This window comes from Periplaneta americana, chromosome 14 (genome assembly GCF_040183065.1).
Source record: "Periplaneta americana isolate PAMFEO1 chromosome 14, P.americana_PAMFEO1_priV1, whole genome shotgun sequence".
NCBI classification, from domain to species: Eukaryota; Metazoa; Arthropoda; class Insecta; order Blattodea; family Blattidae; genus Periplaneta; species Periplaneta americana.
Window position 1 is genome coordinate 150,104,294 of NC_091130.1, and position 21,346 is coordinate 150,125,639.

The 21,346-nt window shown below is 36.8% G+C and overlaps 14 non-coding genes across 14 annotated transcripts; all 14 read left to right on the plus strand.

Moving 5' to 3' along the window:
• Positions 1–2,339: 2,339 nt before the first annotated feature.
• Positions 2,340–2,412, plus strand: TRNAR-UCG (transfer RNA arginine (anticodon UCG)). The gene has a single exon. It is a non-coding gene; the product is annotated as a tRNA-Arg (tRNA).
• Positions 2,413–4,078: 1,666 nt separating this feature from the next.
• Positions 4,079–4,151, plus strand: TRNAR-ACG (transfer RNA arginine (anticodon ACG)). Its single transcript has one exon. It is a non-coding gene; the product is annotated as a tRNA-Arg (tRNA).
• Positions 4,152–4,234: 83 nt separating this feature from the next.
• TRNAR-ACG (transfer RNA arginine (anticodon ACG)) lies at positions 4,235–4,307 on the plus strand. The gene has a single exon. It is a non-coding gene; the product is annotated as a tRNA-Arg (tRNA).
• Positions 4,308–4,392: 85 nt separating this feature from the next.
• TRNAR-ACG (transfer RNA arginine (anticodon ACG)) lies at positions 4,393–4,465 on the plus strand. The gene has a single exon. It is a non-coding gene; the product is annotated as a tRNA-Arg (tRNA).
• Positions 4,466–4,550: 85 nt separating this feature from the next.
• TRNAR-ACG (transfer RNA arginine (anticodon ACG)) lies at positions 4,551–4,623 on the plus strand. Its single transcript has one exon. It is a non-coding gene; the product is annotated as a tRNA-Arg (tRNA).
• An 83-nt stretch (positions 4,624–4,706) lies between these two features.
• On the plus strand, positions 4,707–4,779 carry TRNAR-ACG (transfer RNA arginine (anticodon ACG)). The gene has a single exon. It is a non-coding gene; the product is annotated as a tRNA-Arg (tRNA).
• Positions 4,780–4,863: 84 nt separating this feature from the next.
• Positions 4,864–4,936, plus strand: TRNAR-ACG (transfer RNA arginine (anticodon ACG)). The gene has a single exon. It is a non-coding gene; the product is annotated as a tRNA-Arg (tRNA).
• A 92-nt stretch (positions 4,937–5,028) lies between these two features.
• TRNAR-ACG (transfer RNA arginine (anticodon ACG)) lies at positions 5,029–5,101 on the plus strand. Its single transcript has one exon. It is a non-coding gene; the product is annotated as a tRNA-Arg (tRNA).
• A 248-nt stretch (positions 5,102–5,349) lies between these two features.
• Positions 5,350–5,422, plus strand: TRNAR-ACG (transfer RNA arginine (anticodon ACG)). The gene has a single exon. It is a non-coding gene; the product is annotated as a tRNA-Arg (tRNA).
• A 421-nt stretch (positions 5,423–5,843) lies between these two features.
• TRNAR-ACG (transfer RNA arginine (anticodon ACG)) lies at positions 5,844–5,916 on the plus strand. The gene has a single exon. It is a non-coding gene; the product is annotated as a tRNA-Arg (tRNA).
• Positions 5,917–6,010: 94 nt separating this feature from the next.
• TRNAR-GCG (transfer RNA arginine (anticodon GCG)) lies at positions 6,011–6,083 on the plus strand. Its single transcript has one exon. It is a non-coding gene; the product is annotated as a tRNA-Arg (tRNA).
• Positions 6,084–6,168: 85 nt separating this feature from the next.
• TRNAR-ACG (transfer RNA arginine (anticodon ACG)) lies at positions 6,169–6,241 on the plus strand. Its single transcript has one exon. It is a non-coding gene; the product is annotated as a tRNA-Arg (tRNA).
• Positions 6,242–6,330: 89 nt separating this feature from the next.
• TRNAR-ACG (transfer RNA arginine (anticodon ACG)) lies at positions 6,331–6,403 on the plus strand. The gene has a single exon. It is a non-coding gene; the product is annotated as a tRNA-Arg (tRNA).
• A 93-nt stretch (positions 6,404–6,496) lies between these two features.
• On the plus strand, positions 6,497–6,569 carry TRNAR-ACG (transfer RNA arginine (anticodon ACG)). The gene has a single exon. It is a non-coding gene; the product is annotated as a tRNA-Arg (tRNA).
• Positions 6,570–21,346: the final 14,777 nt, after the last annotated feature.

The window sequence follows — 21,346 nt, forward strand, 5'->3', positions numbered from 1 at the left end:
CCGAAATGTAGTAATTATACACCTGGTAGCAGACCTTCAATGCATGTCATTAAAGTACACCTACTCATTAAAGGTCAGGTCTTTCAGCCAATGACGACTCAGGTTACAACTGTTCAGCCAATGACAGGTCAGCTTTCTATCGTTATAAAACCGCAAGTATCGATTATTCTCGGATATGCAATCGAAAGAGAATTAGCGAAAAGTCACGGAGGCTGGAAATCCAATACTGTCGCAGAAGGTTATGTTCTGTTACTATAATAATTAGCGTTAATTGTAAATAATATTCAAATAAATTCAATTTGTCATCTCGTTTTTCAATGTCGAATTCAATAATCAAGGTTATAATATTATAATATTATCAAGTTTAACGGAACTACGTCAAGGTCAATGACATTATTGTTCCTCGGAAAAAATCAATACTTTCGCGTCTGCGCACATCTCACAATTCACGACCTAGAACAAGGTCACTTCCGATTTTGTCAGTTACAAATAAAATGTATACATCTGAATACCGGTAATTTTAAGTTACAAATATGGTCGAGCATAAAAAGTCGTATGAAACTCGCCTATAATGGTACCGTAATTAAGACGCTCGTATGAAAATTATGAAACCCGCTTGCGCTCGTTTCATAAATATCCATACTCGATTCTTAATTACTAACATTATAGACTCGTTGCATAATGTACTATTTTATGAAAGGACTGGGCTAGTTTTTTTATCCACCAGTCTACGGACTGAGCGAGTTTTCAAGTGACATGCACAATAACACAAACTTTTAGACAGGGACATCATTTTATTTTTACTTCAATTTTATTGTACCTGAGGTTTTTAATGTACTTCACTCCCACCCCTTCTACTATTGAAGTTCAACCGCCCTCCACACAGATCCAAGACCGCATATACAGTCATAGTAGTCTTACGGCCATAGTAAACAGTACGTTCCAAAAATATGTTCGCGTTTTCCAGTGACGAAAGAGCTTTCAATATTGAATCATTTTCGCACAGGTACTGTCGTCAATTTGCCTACGTCGTATCCCGGTTCCCCCCACCAGCTTTTATTCCCCAACTAGTGGCTGGGCTGTCTTAACTCTTTTCTGAGAACATCAATTTCTGTTAGGAATTGGACGTCTACGTAATATTATACAACTGTTTAAAATAACTTAAATAATAGGGCCTCGTTAAGTAATTAACTGTCATGTGATTTCCTCCCTTTCTACGACCCTACGACATAACCACTTGGACGGACAGTAGATATCATGTCTGAGTAATTTTATCTTTTCGGATCGGGCAGAAGTGAAGATTGAATTTACAGTACGTAAGGAAATCTTTCATAGAGTAGGTACAGAATTATTTAAACATGAGTTACTCGTACGAAGAACGAAACTGGTAATTAGGATTAGGTACAATAGTCTATAGTGCTATAATATGCACATTAGAACTGAAGCCTATATCGAAATGAACGGCCACCATTTAAAAAAATGCGTTTAAATATCCATATTATGATTATTTTCCAATTAAACTTCATTCCCTATATTGTACGCTAATGTGCTGTAGACAGTATAATATACAATGCATAATGAATACGTCAACATGGACATCTCAGTTCGTGAGTAAAACACTCATTGTTAATACTGTAGATTGTATTTTGATTAAACAAAAATCTAATGAAAATGATCAAACTCAAAAGCGCGATATTTCCTAGTTTACGTAAATGGATGAACTACTTTTTTTCCCTCCTATATCTAGTAAAGTGATTTGTTTGTATATTACGCCAGTATCATCGAACTCCAGTCGTGGAAGGGGGTAGTAAACGGCGTTGATACAGAGGTATAGGCAAGTTAATATTAAAAATGATAATAAAAATAAAATGATGTCCCTGTACAAAGACTAGTGTTGCTTTGGAAGAAAACAAGCTTAAAATATTATGATAGAGGTCTAAAAAATTATATATATTTATAAACCATAAAAATGTCCAATGGATTTAGTGAGTTTTGCGATCACAATCTTCAATTAATCATTAATTTTTGCTATTTAATTTGAAAGTCGAATGCCAGGCAATCCCAAATACTTTCTTGCTATCACCATAATTACTGCAAGCCTATTGTATTCATTTAATTTTATATTATTTTCCTGTAGATCATTTCCATTTTGTGCCGAGAGTGTCTGATCGTTCGTAGTTTTTGCATTTATAGTATTATTATTTCCCAGATGAATATGTTTTGGCTGTGTTAATTTCCAATCTTCCAAAATTCTACTGATAGGCCTACGAGTATAATAAATCAAAGACAATAGGCTAAAGTACATCAAGAAAGCAATATAACAAAATTACAGAGCATGTGGACCTGTGGCGCAATGGATAACGCGTCTGACTTCGGATCAGAAGATTCTAGGTTCGAATCCTAGCAGGGTCAGATTTTTGCAACAGAAACAAAGCAAACACGAATTACCATCTTAACAAACGCCGCAACTGTAGGCGTTATGGCGCAATGTATAACCAGTCAAACTCCAAAGTATAAACCAGAAAATTGTGTGTTCGAATCTTAATAAGGTCGAATACTTTGAAATACCAGAATAGTATAGTAAATCAAGCAGACAAACAAGGTAGTGAAGCGGGTGACCCTGAGTAACGTATTTGATTTTGGATCACATGATTCTAGGTTCGAATGCTAACAAGAGCGAAAATTTTGTAACATAAACTGAAACAAAACACACAAGTCTACAATCCTGACGTTACCTACTTAAGGGGAAAGGACGGTATTTTTTTAAACTTTTTTCCTATTTGCTGTAAAATATTAATGTTTTCTATGTAGAGAACTCATGGCTCAACCAAATAGCCTATAAATATTTTGAAAAAAAAAAAAATTTGGTGGCCCAGATTAAAAAAAATGTACCCAATGCAGGATTTTACTAAAACCGATATATCTAAGCAATTTTTAAAGACAGATTCAAACAGTTTTTTCAATGTATTTCCAAAAGCATGCTCTACAAACTGTCTGTAACAGAATTTTGGTATTAGTCCTTACAGTTGAAAATATACAATCAAATTTTAATAACACTTTTTTGATTTCCTTTTTTTACAAACAGCTAGACATTTTTAAAATGAAATCAATTAACAAAATTCTGTTGGAGAGAAAAGTTTCCTAATAGTCAAGAGAATATGTGTTCTAAATTTCATGCATGTATCTTTAATAGTTCAGAAATTATATCCATTTTTGTCCGGCAATGTAGCAATTAAATGAAGTTACCGGAAACAACAAAATCCATAGCGCAGGACGTTTAAAAATGGCGTCTGAACATCCGATAAGGGGACAAATACCCACAAAATGTTATACAATGCATTCCACACGTATCACAGAGTATATTAAAGAATTTTATTTAATTTACTCATTCTTCGCCAAAAAAAAAAAAAAATAACATACAGAAAAAAGACGGCCTTATGGCGCAATGAATAACGCATCTGACTACAGATCAGAAGATTTTAGGTTCGAATTCTGACAGAGTCGAGTATTTTTTTTAAATACAAAGACAATAAGGTAAATGAAACAGACAATATAACAAGCTCAAAAGGCAGATGATCCTGTGCCGTAATCGATAACGCGTCTGACTTCAGATCAGAAGATATAGGTTGGGCTGCTGGGAGTTTCGAGTATTTTGCAAAATAAACTGAAAAATAGATATACGAAGCTAAAATCTTAACGTTACTAACTACCCAAAGCACACAACAGTTAAAGTGTCTCGCTACATATCACAAGATTCTAGGGTAATTTGCAAAGGACCACCGTCTGTTGCAATATATGTGGCAAGGTTCGTAGGTCAGTTGAGGGGGTATCTAAGTGACGTGAGGATTTTAAATAATTGAAATCTTTTCACATATTCCTCGGCCTCACGTCGCTTAGATATCCCCTCAACTAACCCACTAACCTTCTTACATACATTGTAAAATACCGGCGGTCCTTTGCTAGTTATCGATTCTAGGTTCAACTCCTGGCACGATCGAATATTTTGCAATATAAACAAAAACAAACATCCTAACGTTACCATTCTAATATTATCACTTTAAGAGGAAAGACACACCAAGGCCTTGTGGCGCAATGGATAACGCGTCTGACTACGGATCAGAAGATTTCAGGTTCGAGTCCTGGCAAGGTCGAATATTTTACAACGAAAACAGAGAAAAAAAAATACATGAAGTCACCATTTTACATTACCAACTGAACAACAAATAAACAGCAAGGCCTTGTGGCGCAATGGATAACGCGTCTGACTACGGATCAGAAGATTCCAGGTTCGAATCCTGGCAAGGTCGAACATTTTACAACGAAAACAGAGAAAAAAAAAAATACATGAATTCACCATTTTACATTACCAACTGAACAACAAAGAAAGAGCAAGGTCTTGTGGCGCAATGGATAACGCGTCTGACTACGGCTCAGAAGATTTCAGGTTCGAATCCTGGCAAAGTCGAGTATTTTACAACGAAAAGAGAGAAAAAACAAAACACATGAAGTCACCATTTTACATTACCAACTGAACAACAAAGAAAGATCAAGGCCTTGTGGCGCAATGGATAACGCGTCTGACTACGGATCAGAAGATTCCAGGTTCGAGTCCTGGCAAGGTCGAATATTTTACAACAAAAACAGAAAAAAAAAAACACATGAAGTCACCATCTTACATTACCAGGTGAACAAGAAAGAAATAACAAGGCTTTGTGGCGCAATGGATAACGCGTCTGACTACGGATCAGAAGATTCCAGGTTCGAATCCTGGCAAGGTCGAGTATTTTACAATGAAAAGAGAAAAAAACAAAACACATGAAGTCACCATCTTACATTACCAGCTGAACAACAAAGAAATAACAAGGCCTTGTGGCGCAATGGATAACGCGTCTGACTACGGATCAGAAGATTGCAGGTTCGAATCCTGGCAAGATCGAGTATTTTACAACGAAAACAGAAAAAAAAAAAAAAAAAAAACACATGAAGTCACTATCTTACATTACCAGCTGAACAGCAAAGAAATAACAAGGCCTTGTGGCGCAATGGATAACGCGTCTGACTACGGATCAGAAGATTCCAGGTTCGAATCCTGGCAAGGTCGAGTATTTTTACAACGAAAATAGAAAAAAAACACATGAAGTCACCATCTTACATTACCAACTGAACAACAAGGAAATAACAAGGCCTTGTGGCGCGATGGATAACGCGTCTGAGTACGGATCAGAAGATTCCAGGCTCGAATCCTGGCAAGGTCGAATATTTTACAACGAAAACAGAAAAAACAGAAAAAAAAAAAAACACATGAAGTCACCATCTTACATTACCAGCTGAACAAAAAAGAAATAACAAGGCCTTGTGGCGCAATGGATAACGCGTCTGACTACGGATCAGAAGATTCCAGGTTCGAATCCTGGCAAGGTCGGGTATTTTACAATGAAAAGAGAAAAAAACAAAACACATGAAGCCACCATCTTACATTACCAGCTGAACAACAAAGAAATAACAAGGCCTTGTGGTGCAATGGATAACGCGTCTGACTACGTATTAGAAGATTCTAGGTTCGAATCCTGGCAAGGTCGAGTATTTTACAACGAAAACAGAAAAAAAAAAAAAAAACACGTGAAGTCACCATCTTACATTACCAGGTGAACAACAAAGAAATAACAAGGTCTCGTGGCGCAATGGATAACGCGTCTGACTACGGATCAGAAGATTACAGGTTCGAATCCTGGCAAGGTCGAGTATTTCACAACGAAAACAGGAAAAAAAAAAAAAAAAAAAAAAAAAAAAAACACATGAAGTCACTATCTTACATTACCAGCTGAACAAGAAAGAAATAACAAGGGCTTGTGGCGCAATGGATAACGCGTCTGACTACGGATCAGAAGATTCCAGGTTCGAATCCTGGCAAGGTCGAGTATTTTTACAACGAAAATAGAAAAAAAAAAAAAAAAAAAAACACATCAAGTCACCTTCTTACATTACCAACTGAACAACAAGGAAATAACAAGGCCTTGTGGCGCAATGGATAACGCGTCTGACTGCGTATCAGAAGATTCTAGGTTCGAATCCTGGTAAGGTCGAGTATTTTACAACGAAAACAGAAAAAAAAAAAAACACATGAAGTCACCATCTTACATTACCAGCTGAACAAGAAAGAAATAACAAGGGCTTGTGGCGCAATGGATAACGCGTCTGACTACGGATCAGAAGATTCCAGGTTCGAATCCTGGCAAGGTCGAGTATTTTTACAACGAAAATAGAAAAAAAAAAAAAAAACACATCAAGTCACCTTCTTACATTACCAACTGAACAACAAGGAAATAACAAGGCCTTGTGGCGCAATGGATAACGCGTCTGACTACGGATCAGAAGATTCCAGGTTCGAATCCTAGCAAAGTCGAGTATTTTACAACGAAAATAGAAAAAAAAAAAAAAAAAAAAACACATGAAGTCACCATCTTACATTACCAGGTGAACAACAAGAAAATAACAAGGCCTTGTGGCACAATGGATAACGCGTCTGACTACGGATCAGAAGATTCCAGGTTCGAATCCTGGCAAAGTCGAGTATTTTTACAACGAAAATAGAAAAAAAAAACACATGAAGTCACCATCTTACATTACCAACTGAACAGAAAAGAACTAGCATTGAATGAAGGAATAGCTGAGTGACAGACCGAGATTTGTAAGAAGGTTGGTGGGCTAGTTGAGGGGATATTTAAGTGACGTGAGGCAGAGGAATGTGGAAAGGTTTCAATGATTTAAGTACAAAGTATATGCTTTCTCTCTCGTGTGTAGTATGTGGTGATACCTAATGTGTTTTGTTGGTGATGTTATCTGTAGCATAATTTCTGTGTAATGCGGTTTTATATGCCGGTATCGTAATGTATACTATTATCCTACGACATTCATCTCATTTCTGACGCTAGATAATCATACCAGTTGATAAAGCGTCGTAAAACAACCAATTTAAAGAAGCACAACTTTTAGAATTATCCTCGTATGGGCTTACAGGGAAATCTGATTGCAATATCTGGAGATCTACTTCCATTCCTGGTACCAGCTCCAAATGAGTAATTGGATCTTTGATGCTGCAGAATCTTAAATGCAAAACGAAAATAACTCGCGTTATTCTGAAAGTTTTCGTATTCGTTGCTAATGTGCTGGGAAAATATACAGAGTGAAAATTCGACGCGTGAGGTAAATAGAGCGGCGTGTTTGGAAGACCAGGACAAGAACGGAATTGTTGCCATCGCCTGGCATGGGGCTACCTTAAATAAACGGCCAAGGCGCCTCAGACCTTGTACTCCGTCCTTCCGGGAGGAAACGTCTCGTCCGGCGATAACGTATTGTATCTCATCAGCTCGTCTGCAGAAAATACTCACGGACCAATACCGGAGTTATAATTGAGGCGCTGACATGGGAAAGGTAGAACTTACTTACTGGCTTTTAAGGAACCCGGAGGTTCATTGCCGCCCTCACATAAGCCCGCCATTGGTCCCTATCCTGATCAAGATTAATCGAGTCTCTACCATCATATCCCATCTCCCTCAAATCCATTTTAATATTGTCTTCCCATCTACGTCTCGGCCTACCTAAAGGTCTTTTTCCCTCCGGCCTCCCAACTAACACTCTATATGCATTTCTGGATTCGCCCATACGTGCTACATGTCCTGCCCATCTCAAACGTCTGGATTTTATGTTCCTAATTATGTCAGGTGAAGAATACAATGCGTGCAGCTCTGCGTTGTGTAACTTTCTCAATTCTCCTGTAACTTCATCCCTCTTAGCCCCAAATATTTTCCTAAGAACCTTATTCTTAAACATCCTTAATCTCTGTTCCTCTCTCAAAGTGAGAGTCCAAGTTTCACAACCATACAGAACAACCGGTAATATAACTGTTTTATAAATTCTAACTTTCAGATTTTTTGACAGGAGACTAGATGACAAAAGCTTCTCAACCGAATAATAACACGCATTTCCCATGTTTATTCTGCATTTAATTTCCTCCCGAGTGTCATTTATATTTGTTACAGTGGCTCCAAGATATTTCAATTTTTCCACCTCTTCGAAAGATAAATCTCCAATTTTTATAGTTCCATTTCGTACAATATTCTGGTCACGAGACATAATCATTTTACTAGCTATCTCAAATATTAAATTAATTTTAATTCATTGAATTAAATTAGCTCATAAATTAAGTTACTACTTTACCTTATAGATTTATCTAAATTTAAATAAATGTGTAGTGAAGAATATTGCTGGAGAACCTTTTAAGTGTAGTGTAAATATTTGTAATTTAAATTTATGTATTGTATTGATTAAGGCTGGTTGAGTGGAAGAGAAGGCCTTATGGCCTTAACTCTGCCAGCGAAAATAAAACATTATTATTATTATTATTATTATTATTATTATTATTATTATTATTATTATTATTATTATTATAATCATATACTTAGTCTCTCCGGGATTTACTTCCAACCCTATCGCTTTACTTGCTTCAACTAGAATTTCCGCGTTTTCCCTAATCGTTTGTGGATTTTCCCCTAGGATATTCACGTCATCCGCATAGACAAGAAGCTGATGTAACCCATTCAACTCCAAACCCTGTCTATTATCCTGAACTTTCCTAATGGCATATTCTAGAGCGAAGTTAAAAAGTAAAGGTGATAGTGCATCTCCCTGCTAGTAACTACCAAAAACAAAATTTTTCAGGGGAAGCAAAAAACAAATTTATGAACACTTTCTCACTTACATTATTACAGAAACTGCTTTAAATGAAAGGCATACACTCATGTTTGTGTTACATATGAAATTTGAAAAGTCTGGCACAGATTTATCTGTGAAATCCTATATTATGAAAATACAACATTGAAATCACTCCTTAGCCAAACTGAGAATTAACGTTATTTATACATTACGCACAAATTTTTCGGTAAAATGCATGATACTTTTCATCGAGGAAGTTTAACATAGATAACAAGTCTCTCTTTTTGGCATCAGGGACGTTGCAAGCACTGTAAGTTAGTGATTGACGTTAATGACTGTCCTTTCTTAAAAATCGTGTGCTCTGTCCACATTTCAAGGTCATTAAATGAATGTCCTGTTTTTATTAGAGGAAAATCAGCTCTTGAGAGTCTAATCCAGTTGAGGGTGCTGATTTTGATAGGAGTTGTATTCAAAAACTTGTCACATTCTGCAGAAAAGTCGAAGAAATCCTCATCCTTCATCATTATTACATTATTAGGCCTTACCTCTTCTGGAACCATGGTCTTACATCTTTTTTTGCTTTTCTCTATGATGCCCAATTCCCTATCACATGGCATGTAGGAATGTTCTGAAACCAGGAATTTCAAGTTCACTGAATCAAAATGTTTCTTGGCAATAATGTAAATCAGGACCATTAGAGTCATCCGATTCTTATTCTGCCCTGCACAGTTATCAGCCCATATTTGTCTAGACACACTCTGACGTTGTAAAAGGAGTTACTACCTTCTCCGCGCCAACAGCTGTGCACATACAACTTACAACATCTAGTGACTACGTTTCCAACTTCGTTTCATTACATACGGACATACTACCCTCTCTGTGCCATTGGCATGACCATTTACTACCTTCTCAATGAAAAACCTAAAAATTCGAGTTTTTGGCAGTTACGACTTTTCCCATGTCAATGCCTCAATTAGTCGATGAAGTGCAGGGACATCATTTTATTTTTACTAACATTTTTAATATTAACCTGGCTGTATCTTCGGATTAAAGGTCTAGAACCGGAAACACCGCTTGCTCCCCTTCCAAGACTGGAGTTCGATGATACTGGCGTAAAATACAAATCCCTTTACTAGGTATAGGAGGAAAGAAAAATAGTTCATCCATTTATGTAAACTAGTAAAAATATCGCAATTTTGAGTTTGATAATTTTCATTAGATTTTTGTTTAATCAAAATACAGTACCTACTGTATTAACACTTAGTGTTTTTACTCACGAACTGAGCTGTCCATTCGGACGTATTAATTATGCAGTGTATATTGTACTGTTACAGCACATTAGCCTACAATATAGAGAATGAAGTTAAATTGAAAAATATTCATAATATGGATATTTAAACACATTTTTGAAAATGGTGGCCGTTCATTTCCATACAGGCTTCAGTTGTTTTGTGCATATTATCGCACTATAGACTATTGCACCTAATTCCAATTACCAGTTTCGACCTTCGTACGAGTAACTCATGTTGAAATAATTCTGTAACTACTGTATAACAGAGTACGTACCTTACGTACTGTAAATTCAATCTTCACTTTTGCCCGATCCGAAAAGATAAAATTACTCAGACATACTATCTACTGTCCGTTCAAGTGGTTTTGTCGCAGGGTCGTAGAAAGGGGGGGGGGAATCACGTGACAGTTAATTACTTAACGAGACCCTTTTATTTAAGTTATTTTAAATAGTTGTATAATATTACGTAGACGTCCAATTCCTAACAGAAATGAATGTTTTCAGAAAGGAGCTAAGACAGCCCAGCTACTAGACTTTACAGAGGGGCGAACAGAAGCAGGTGGGGGAGACCGGGATGCGACGTAGGCAAATGGACGACAGTACCTGTGCGAAAATATGATTCAATATTGAAAGCTCTTTCGTCACTGGAAAACGCGAACATATTTCTGGAACGTACTATACTCACTAACTCAGTACTGCATACGCGGCCTTGGTTCTGTGTGGAGAACGGTTGAAAGTTTACTAATAGAGGGGGTGGGAGTGAAGTACATTAAAAAACTCAGGTACAATAAAAATTGAAGTAAAAATAAAATGATGTCTCTATATAACTCACTTAACCAGTTATGTGAACTGATTCGAGGTCTACAGAGGGTCCGGAAATATTAAGATCGGAAGTGCTGGAGAATGTGCCTTAAAATCAGGAAGTTATGACAAAGCATTTGGAACAGATAATGATCTACAGTTAGCCTAATAGAGTATAAGAATAGGATATTGTGGTAAAACTGTTCAAGTCTGTTTATAAAAATCTTGTGGCCACCGGATTTCTTGGTTTAGTTCCTTCCGAGATTTTCCCCAACATAAGGTGAATGCCCTGTTACATGTCTCTCCAAGTATGGGTGCATCTGAAGGAACGCACAACAATACATTCACTGCCTGTTCTATTTAAAATCTTGGTTGCTTCTTGTACGAATTATTTATGGTTTTGCGCTTTCAATTTCTTATACAGGGTGCTTCCGGGATAATGTTACAAACTTCCAGGGATGATGGGGAAGGGCACATGTATGAATTTGAGATAAGGAACCCTGGTCCGGAAATGACTGAGTCGAAAGTTACCAGCAAAAATAATTGTGTGGAAATGAAATAATTTTATTCCTCTGTACACCTTATTTATGTGTATTTATCTGCACATCTTACTCATACTGTATTCATCTGACGTTGTTTACGTTGTCTATGTACAGCAGGGCTCCATGTTAGGACCACTACTTTTCTCTATCTACATTAATGACGTATCAAAGAACTTACAGTATTGCCGATATCACCTCTATGCCGACGACCTACAACTTTACATACATTCCAGACCCAATACGATCAATGAATCGATTGACAAGTTAAATTGTGACCTAGCCACTGTCTCCACTTGGGCGGCCAATTTCGGGCTCGCATTAATCCAAGTAAGACTCAAGCCATAATTATTGGACATAAGCGTTTAGTTAACTCCCTTTATAACAGTAATCTTTCAGTTGTTACCCTTAACAACACGCTAATCCCTTATTCATCTGTCGTAAAAAATCTTGGCTTCTTTTTTGATAATAATCTAAGTTGGAATTTTCAAGTTAAAGAAACGATAAAAAAAATCTGTTCCTCCATTCACTGTTTGAGTCGCTTGAGAAACTTCTTGCCCCAGCAACTAAAACTTACCCTAGTGCAAACCCTAGTAATGCCGCACTTCGATTATTGTGACGTTTTGTTAAGTGACCTAAGTTCTGAACTGTCAGTCAAGTTACAGCGAGCTCAGAATATGTGCGTCAGATACGTGTGCAACATGCGACGATATGATCACATATCACCGTCCTTCGCAAGTCTCTCGTGGCTCCGACTTAAAGAACGTAGAACTTTACACATTTTGTCTTTACTCTTTCGAATTCTGCACACTTCAACACCAAATTACTTTTCGTCTCGTTTCTCTTATCTATAATCTAACCACGGCGTAAATACCAGATCACTTATCTGTGGCACGCTAAGTATACCTCTTCATAGAACATCTTGTTATTCATCATCTTTTACAATATCCACCTCTCGTCAATGGAATTCCTTGTCACAAAGTATTAGGGGCTGCAAGACAACAAACACCTTTAAGAACAGCTTAAAAGATAACCTTATTAGCATTTCACTCCAATCATACTGATATAAAATATCACTGACTACAGTGTTACTTTTTTCTTTAGACATCATCCTGATTGTGCTGTATTTTCAAAATTGTCTCATAATAATCTCTTTCTATTATCTAATATTATTTGAAATAATATTAACATTCTATGTATTTTAGTTTAATTCTGCTACACAGTTTATTTCAGTGTTTAATTAATAGTTCATAGTATTTTGTTGTTTAATTTGTAAATAACTCTTGTATACATGTAACTCTCATCTAAATCAAATTGTTGAATTCTTTGTAAGTTCATGCATATGTATATACACTTTTTGCTGGTTGAGTGGAAGAGAAGGCCTTACGGCCTTAACTCTGCCAGCTAAAATAAATCATTATTATTATCATTCCATTCAGTGCGCTGTCTGAGGGATGGGGACAGGAAACTACACTAAAGCAATGCAGATAGCGTAATGTGTAACGGACATGGTCGGTCCTGATATACACGTCTGTAGACAGCAGTGTATGTGCAAATCTAGTCTTTCAGGTAAAGCAGATTTGAATAATTTCAATGTAAATATTGTTCCGGGGCCGGGTATCGATCCCGGGACCTCTGGTTGAACGTACCAGCGCTCTTACCAACTGAGCTACCCGGGAACTCCGCCCGACGCCGTCTCAACTTCTCCCTTTATATCCACACAACTCGCGTGGGCTGACGAAACGCCAGAGACCCACATCGAGTGCACACAATCTCTGTGTGACTTGGAATTGAGGTTTTCTGTTAACGTACACAGTGACGTATATATTATGCAAATCTAGTCTTTCAGGTAAAGCAGATTTGAATATTATTCAGCAGTGTATGTGTACAAGTTGCAGTGTCCAGTCGATCAGTCCTAGTGAAATGGAGGCGTACACGAGAGCGGAATAAGCAAGTCTGATTTTCGAATACGGATGAGCCAATGGGAACAGTAGACAAGCTCACAGATTGTATCGGGATAAGTACCCACGTAGGAGACATCCGGCCCATACCATCTTTCCACGACTGTTCCAAAGGTTAAGGGAAGAAGGGCACGTGGTGCCAAATTACAATTCCATTTCCAAACAACTATTTTTGCTTATAACTTTCGACTCAGTCATTTCCGGACAAGGGTTCCTGGTCTCAAATTGATACATGTGCCCTTCCCCATCATCCTTGAAAGTTTGTAACACCAGCCCGGAAACACTCTGTATATCTACGAAACCGGTATCAAGCCTTGTTTCTATCCCTCATCAAAGAATTTATTTATACTCATCCTCCTACACCCAATGTGTAATATCTCACCTATGAAAATCTTATGTTTTATTTAACGAATCTCGCAACTGCCGAGGTTATATCAGCGTCGCCGGTGTGCCGGAATTTTGCCCCGCAGGAGTTCTTTTACATGCCAGTAAATGTACTGACATGAGCCTGTCGCATTTAAGCATACTTAAATGCTGTCGACCTGGTCCGGGATCGAACCTGCAACCTCGGGTCAGCGCTATACCAACTGCGCCAACCAGGCCGACTCACCTATGAATTCTTTACCCAATGACGACAGGTATAATGCGACACCACAATTAAAAATTAAATTGTAACATTTTGTCTTATTTCAGGGTTTTTAAGATTGCTAGATGTGTTGAGTTATATTTATTTACTGTATTTTAAATTATGTTTGGACCATATTTGATTGAAAATTCTTCTTCTTCTTTTTTTTTTGTTTTACGTTTAAAAAATATTCCATACTTCACAAAATGTCTAAAAAATATTCCATACTTCAGAAAATGTATAAAGAAGAAAAGATGAAGTCTGAAAGGCAAAGTATGGAACAGGGCAATTTTGAACAAGTAAGATGCAGTAAAATCTTTGCTATAAAATCTTTATTTGTTTATTTATGAAAACAATTTTATTCTGCATTAATTTATTTTTGAATGTTGTTTGTACATTGAATATTGCATTTTCTTTGGCAGTGTGTAAAGTGATTACTTACTTTTTTTAGCCACTAGGGGTGCTATTCATAGACATTTCGCTAGCCCGCGCTACGTGCGTGCTAAACTAGCCCCGGCTATCGACTGATTACTTGTACAGGATTCATATCATATCATATCGCTAACACTGGTTTATGAATACGAAAAACGTTAGTTCGCTGATCATTCACCGGAAGCGCGCGCTAGGAATGTCTATGAATATGGCCCTTGTGTTTTAAAGACTCACTTTACGTACTAATAACAGTGGATAGAATGCAACTCTATGCATTATCGTAGGAAAAGTATGTTATCGCATTGTACACAAATATTTTCAGCGCTGTATTCACTTATTTTCAACTATTTTTTATTTTATTGGGAATTTAAGACGCTTTATCAACATCTTAGATTATTTGCCATCTGAATGAGATGAAGGTGATAATGCCGGTGAAATGAATCCAGGGTCCAACACCGATAGTTACCCAGCATTTGCTCATATTGGGTTGAGGGAAAATCCCGGAAAAAACCTCAACCAGGTAACTTGCTCCGACCGGGATTCGAACCCTGGCCACCTTGTTTCGCGGCCAGATTTTTCCACTATTACTTTTGGAGGTTTTGTTGGTAATATTCTAATCTGACTGATAATCTCAATATGTTTCCTATGTATTTGTATACAATTTTGAGTTGATTCTTTTCCTCGTTGCTTATGTTTTAATTTTTAGATCCAGAAAGTTATATCTGTTCCTGCCCCTGTCATCAACATCTCATTTCTACTGTCTCATTTCTGAGATGATCTATTTATCTTATCACTATGCGTATTTCGAAATAATGAAAGTTAAGAGAACAGCAATCATCCTCCAGAATTTAAAAAATCGTTTCCTGTTTTTTTTTCTTTCATTTTCTTAATTATTTTTTCTAAATAGGCTATGTTTAACATTGTGTGGCCCTTCTACCACTCTGTATCTTAATAGTACATTATGTAACGAGCCTATAATGGTAGTAATTAAGACGCGAGTATGTTTATGAAACGAGCGCAAGCGAGTTTCATAATTTTCATACGAGCGTCTTAATTACCATTATAGTCAAGTTTCATACGACTTTTTATGCTCGACCATATTTATAACTTGAAATTATTCACATGTATTCATGTTATTCTTATCTGACTGAGGAGCGGAACTGACCTTGTGCAATACCTCGTAAATTGTGAGATGTGCGCAGACGCGAAAGTATTGATTTTTTCCGAGAAACAAATGTCTCGCGCTAGTTGTCTTTCGATTGCATATCCGAGAATAATCGATAGGGCCTATTTGCGCTTTCATATTGTTACAATGGTATTTTCTGATTGGTGGAACACCTGAACTTTAATGAATAGGTGTACTTTAATGATTTCCATTAAAGGGCTGCTACCAGGTGTATAATTACTACATTTCGGCATGGTCGAGCATAAAATTTTATCAAACATTGGCAGATTATACTAAAATACATATTCATCAAGACTGCATAGACTGCTTAGAAGACAAACTTACTCGTTCATATCGGCACATATATCACATGGTCCGCAGCAGTGCTCAACGAGAAGAAAGTTACAGGCTAACGGTTATACGACTAAAGCATCATGAAGGGATGGCAAAACAGGAAACTGACGTTACTTGCATGTGCGACAGACATTTAACTGGTCTGCTTGTGTTTATTGCTCTGTCTCCAATTGGACATGTTTATGCAAATCTCGTGTCACTTCGATAAATAAATTGTTTTTGAATTACGATCAGGAAAATAAAACTAGAATTTCGCTTCCTGAAATTAATTCACATTCTAGAGATCAGTTCCATATGTCAACTTCAACACATCACTGCCAACCTAAATAACAGCAATCTAATGTGTATAAACACGTGATATTGCTTCTTGTATACTTCTCAGTACGTGTCCAATTATTACTACTGACCTACAGCTTCAGAAATCTCTGAGGCCGCTCATCGCACAGTATTTGCGATAGGCATAGTCCTACATAGGGACATTCAAATTCAAACTCAAATTATTTATTTAATACACAAGGTTTTCACTACATTAGACATTGCAGCCCGAAAGAGCAGAAGCTCATACTCGGTCGCAGTTCAGTTTTGTTATACAATAGTAATGTACGTTACAAGAGCGGTATGTTGACGTTTTCATGGTCGAGGAAAAGATTGAAAAAGCGAAACGTAGTTGAGCTTTTTTAATTTCCGAGAACATGAAAACAAACATACCGCTCGTGTATCGTACATTATTTTGTGCGAAGATCGTTTATTACATACCTGAAAGACGAATTTCTAATTAGTTGCAATGAAATCTCCATCTTGGTTTCTGTTCAATGACGGCAACTTTGGAAAACAAATATATCTATCTTCAACATTGTTGCTATAAAATGTTTTCTGTGTTTACTATACTGCAGCAGGCCGTGATATACGTCTGTCTTTCCCCCCCCCCCCAGTCTATAAATGCGAACTTAAAACAAACGGTAAGGTTATGTAATGATTTATTTTTCATTTTAATATTTTAACAATATCATTTATATAACATATTGCAGTAATAACATCGGCATCTTGTTGATTTTTTTCACGGCTTACTTAATGTTACTTGCATTACAAATGCAGTAACTTTTGTGGTGTTGTAGAGTTTACTTAATTTTTGCAAATATTTAAAAACAATAATTAACAGTGGTAAGTTTCCAATTTATAATTATTACTATATTGAACGTCTTTAAAAATAATATGTTAAAAGCCTAAAGCAGTAAAATGAATGTCGCGCTTAAGCGGTAAGAATAGGGAAATTGTTATGTGTGTTACGTTGGGAATACTGAATGTGGTATTTCACACTTACCGCGTATTGGTTCTGTGCGGAAAGCAAGCAAATACGCACGATCTCACACAAAATATTTTACAAAATCCAAGAGTGTTCATTCAGCACAATAACATTAATATAGAGCAGCCGTGACTCGCAGAGATTGTGGCTCGCAGTGATAACTGTGCATTTCGCTTGCTTCTAACCTCCGCCAACCCCCACCCTCTCACTCACTGGAGTCAAACTCCGTTCCATTTGTATTTGTCTCTGACCTGCGAGTGGCATATATCTCTCTCGAAACCATGTACGAAAGTTCTAAGTAGGATGGGAGGATGCATTTTTTGCTGTCAATGCGATGCGAATATTAAATGTATGATTTGTTCACAAGTATTACGAGGAAAACGGTTGTACAACATAAAACGGCATTATACTACATGTTACTGATGAAACATTAAAAGGTTAAGTGTTATCATCATCATCATCATCATCATCATCATCATCATCATCATCATCTCTGTACGTCGACCCTTTTTCAGCAGATGTACGAATAATGCGGTTAGCTCTTCAATTTGAACTCACAGATTTACTATGTGACGTCAAATGAAAGCTAGATGTAAGGACTTGATAAATGTTGAACTTTCAAATAATTGCCAAAAAAATAAATATCCGAAGCTTCGTTCTTTCGCTTGCACTGTTGAAGCCATGTTCGCTACAACTTACGTTTGTGAAAAATTATTTTCAACAATTAAAATAGTAAAAACCAAATTTAAATCACGACTGATAGACAAATACCTTCGTGATAAACTACGACTGGCAGTAAGTGACATAATTCCTGATTTTGAAACTGTGTCGTAGAGACATTCTGAAGACAGTTAATTTTAGGTTGTGATATTGTTCAATTCTTTATTCGTTACACGTACTAAACAATAGTTTGTAGCCTTGTACTGTATGAAGTTATATTTAAGTGCTTGACGTAAGGAAAATGAAAATCCGTTAATAAGTCAGACAGTTGCTTCACTTCCCTTTCCGGTGTCCGCCTCCCTCCATGGGTGCTATGCACGTTGCAGGTTACACAGTGGCTCGGAGCACAATTACATTTTCGCCACGGCTGAACGTAGAGTAAAATAGAGGTAGCATGTAATAAATCTATACAGATAATATAGACTACAAATGTACACGTTTATCACACATCAAATTTAAATTCAATTACTCAATATTAGTTTAAGAAAAGAGAAAAAAATTAAATTCTTAATCTAATTTTATTTGTTTCTTAAAATCTATTCCTACACAGACATTCAGACACCTATTGGAAGGTCTTCCTCCTAGAATTATTGCTGTCAGAAAAGGCAAACGATGGACCCACTCCTTATCAAAGTGCATTACCTAGGATAGTGTGAGGAGGAAAGTCTGAGTATGTTTTGATAGTCAAGTGTCCCAATACTTTTGATCAGATAGTGTATTTATTTTCAGTCTTATCGTAGGTAGATTCGGAATATGGCTTTCAAGAATTTGAAGAATGAGAAGGTTCACATCATAATCAAAAGCGTTATCTATATAATGCTCTAAAACAGCCATCGAAAAATTTGTACTCACGATGACATCATTGAACACAACCCGGAATAGATAAGATGTAATATCAATCGAGGAGTAGAGCACTCCGGTCGGATCCCAGTGGCGGACATTAGGATTGAATTTTTGGCCAAAATGGTAAATTTATATTACATAAATAATTATCTTCTACATTTCTTTGATATTCTGTCCTATATTTAGCCCCTGCTACTTTTAAAGGTCTGGCGACCATTTTTAAAATGCTGCACCGACTAAAAATGATATTTTTTTCAAAACTACGTTTTTGGTCAATAATAAAGTTTCTAGCGGCTTCCATTTGCTCCGACTTGCATGGAATTTTGCAAGAATACTCACCATCTTGCAATATAGAAAGCTGTGCATGGAATCAACTCTTCACTGGAAACTTTTCATGATATGGATTTTTAACTTCTGAAAATTGAAGGAAATAATGAAGCAAAAATTATGATTTGTAAGAAAATTTGTATCTCATAAACCAATTCTCAAATTTAAAAATCCATGCGCAATTTTCTTTATCATGAAATGTAATAATAATAATAATAATAATAATAACAATAATAATAATAATAATAATAATAATGTTTTATTTTCGCTGGCAGAGTTAAGGCCATAAGGCCTTCTCTTCCACTCAACCAGCCTTAATCAATACAATACATATTTAAATTACAAATATTTACACTTCGCAGAATATTTTTAAAGGAAAAAAAAAACAATTCTGAAACCGTCAGGTATGTTCTGAATTTACACATAATTTAATATCATTAAAATACATGAAAATTAATATCTAAGGAACTTACTTACTTACTTACTTACTGGCTTTTAAGGAACCTGGAGGTTCATTGCCGCCCTCACATAAGCCCGCCATTGGTCCCTATCCTGAGCAAGATTAATCCATTCTCTATCATCATATCCCACCTTCTTCAAATCCATTTTAATATTATCCTCCCATCTACGTCTCGGCCTCGCTAAAGGTCTTTTTCCCTCCGGCCTCCCAACTAACACTCTATATGCCTTTCTGGATTCGCCCATACGTGCTACATGCCCTACCCATCTCAAACGTCTGGATTTAATGTTCCTAATTATGTCAGGTGAAGAATACAATGCGTGCAGTTCTGTGTTGTGTAACTTTCTCCATTCTCCTGTAACTTCATCCCTCTTAGCCCCAAATATTTTCCTAAGCACCTTATTCTCAAACACCCTTAACCTGTGTTCCTCTCTCAAATTGAGAGTCCAAGTTCCACAACCATAAAGAACAACCGGTAATATAACTGTTTTATAAATTCTGATATCTAAGGAACTAATGAATGAAACTTGATAAAATTTGGTACTGTTATTCAAATGTACAGACACAACAAACCCGCCGAATTTTAAAGAAATTAATCAAAAACTTTAAAAAATTTCAAAACTCAATCCCAGTATCCCTTAAGTAGGTAGGATTCCTAAGCGTTGCTTATACGGCGATGGGATTGTTAGCATTGAAATATAAAATGAATATAACGGAGTATTAATTCTTACACGACACGCTTCTTATTGCATGAAATATACGAACGTAACGATAGAGGCAAGACATTGCTTTGAGCATAAGAATGATGTAAACAGAAGCGATATGAAGTGATGGGACGTTTCCCTTCCTCAAAGGTATGTAAGCAAGTCAAGAGATTGCTTTGATTTCTCACTCTGTCGGAGGATCTATTTATGCGGCGGACTACACGTGGCATCAGTAGAGCTATTATTGGTCAGTGTCGTAAGGGCGTAACAGGGCTCATCCTTCCAGTAAGTAGAGCCAAGTTTAGACCTGAGCAGTGGCGTTTCATTCATCTCATTGTTTTCTATTGGTCAATATTAGGTTCCGTATCAAAATAGTTACGCATCCTCTGCCCTCTTCCTCTAAAAAGTTAAAACCGGGACGCAGTCATAGTAGTCTTAGGAATCACTGCCCTTACTAGTCGTATTATTTAAATAACTACATCTTTGTGGCTGATTGAAGGCTCATTGCAGAGGTAAAATGCCTTGGGTAAGACGCTCAAGCGTGAAATATTGCAGCGCATAGTTGAGGACATTTGAACGTATATTTTCACTGTCAATATAGACAACATTACATATAAATTTTGTAAAATAAACGTAAAACAGTTATATTACCGGTTGTTCTTTATGGTTGTGAAACTTGGACTCTCACTTTGAGAGAGGAACATAGGTTAAGGGTGTTTGAGAATAAGGTGCTTAGGAAAATATTTGGGGCTAAGAGGGATGAAGTTACAGGAGAATGGAGAAAGTTACGCAACACAGAACTGCACGCATTGTATTCTTCACCTGACATAATTAGGAACATTAAATCCAGACGTTTGAGATGGGTAGGGCATGTAGCACGTATGGGCGAATCCATAAATGCATATAGAGTGTTAGTTGGGAGGCCGGAGGGAAAAAGACCTTTAGGGAGACGTAGATGGGAGGATAATATTAAAATGGATTTGAAGGAGGTGGGATATGATGATAGAGAATGGATTAATCTTGCTCAGGATAGGGATCAATGGCGGGCTTATGTGAGGACGGCAATGAACCTCCAGGTTCCTTAAAAGTCAGTAAGTAAGTAAAATAAA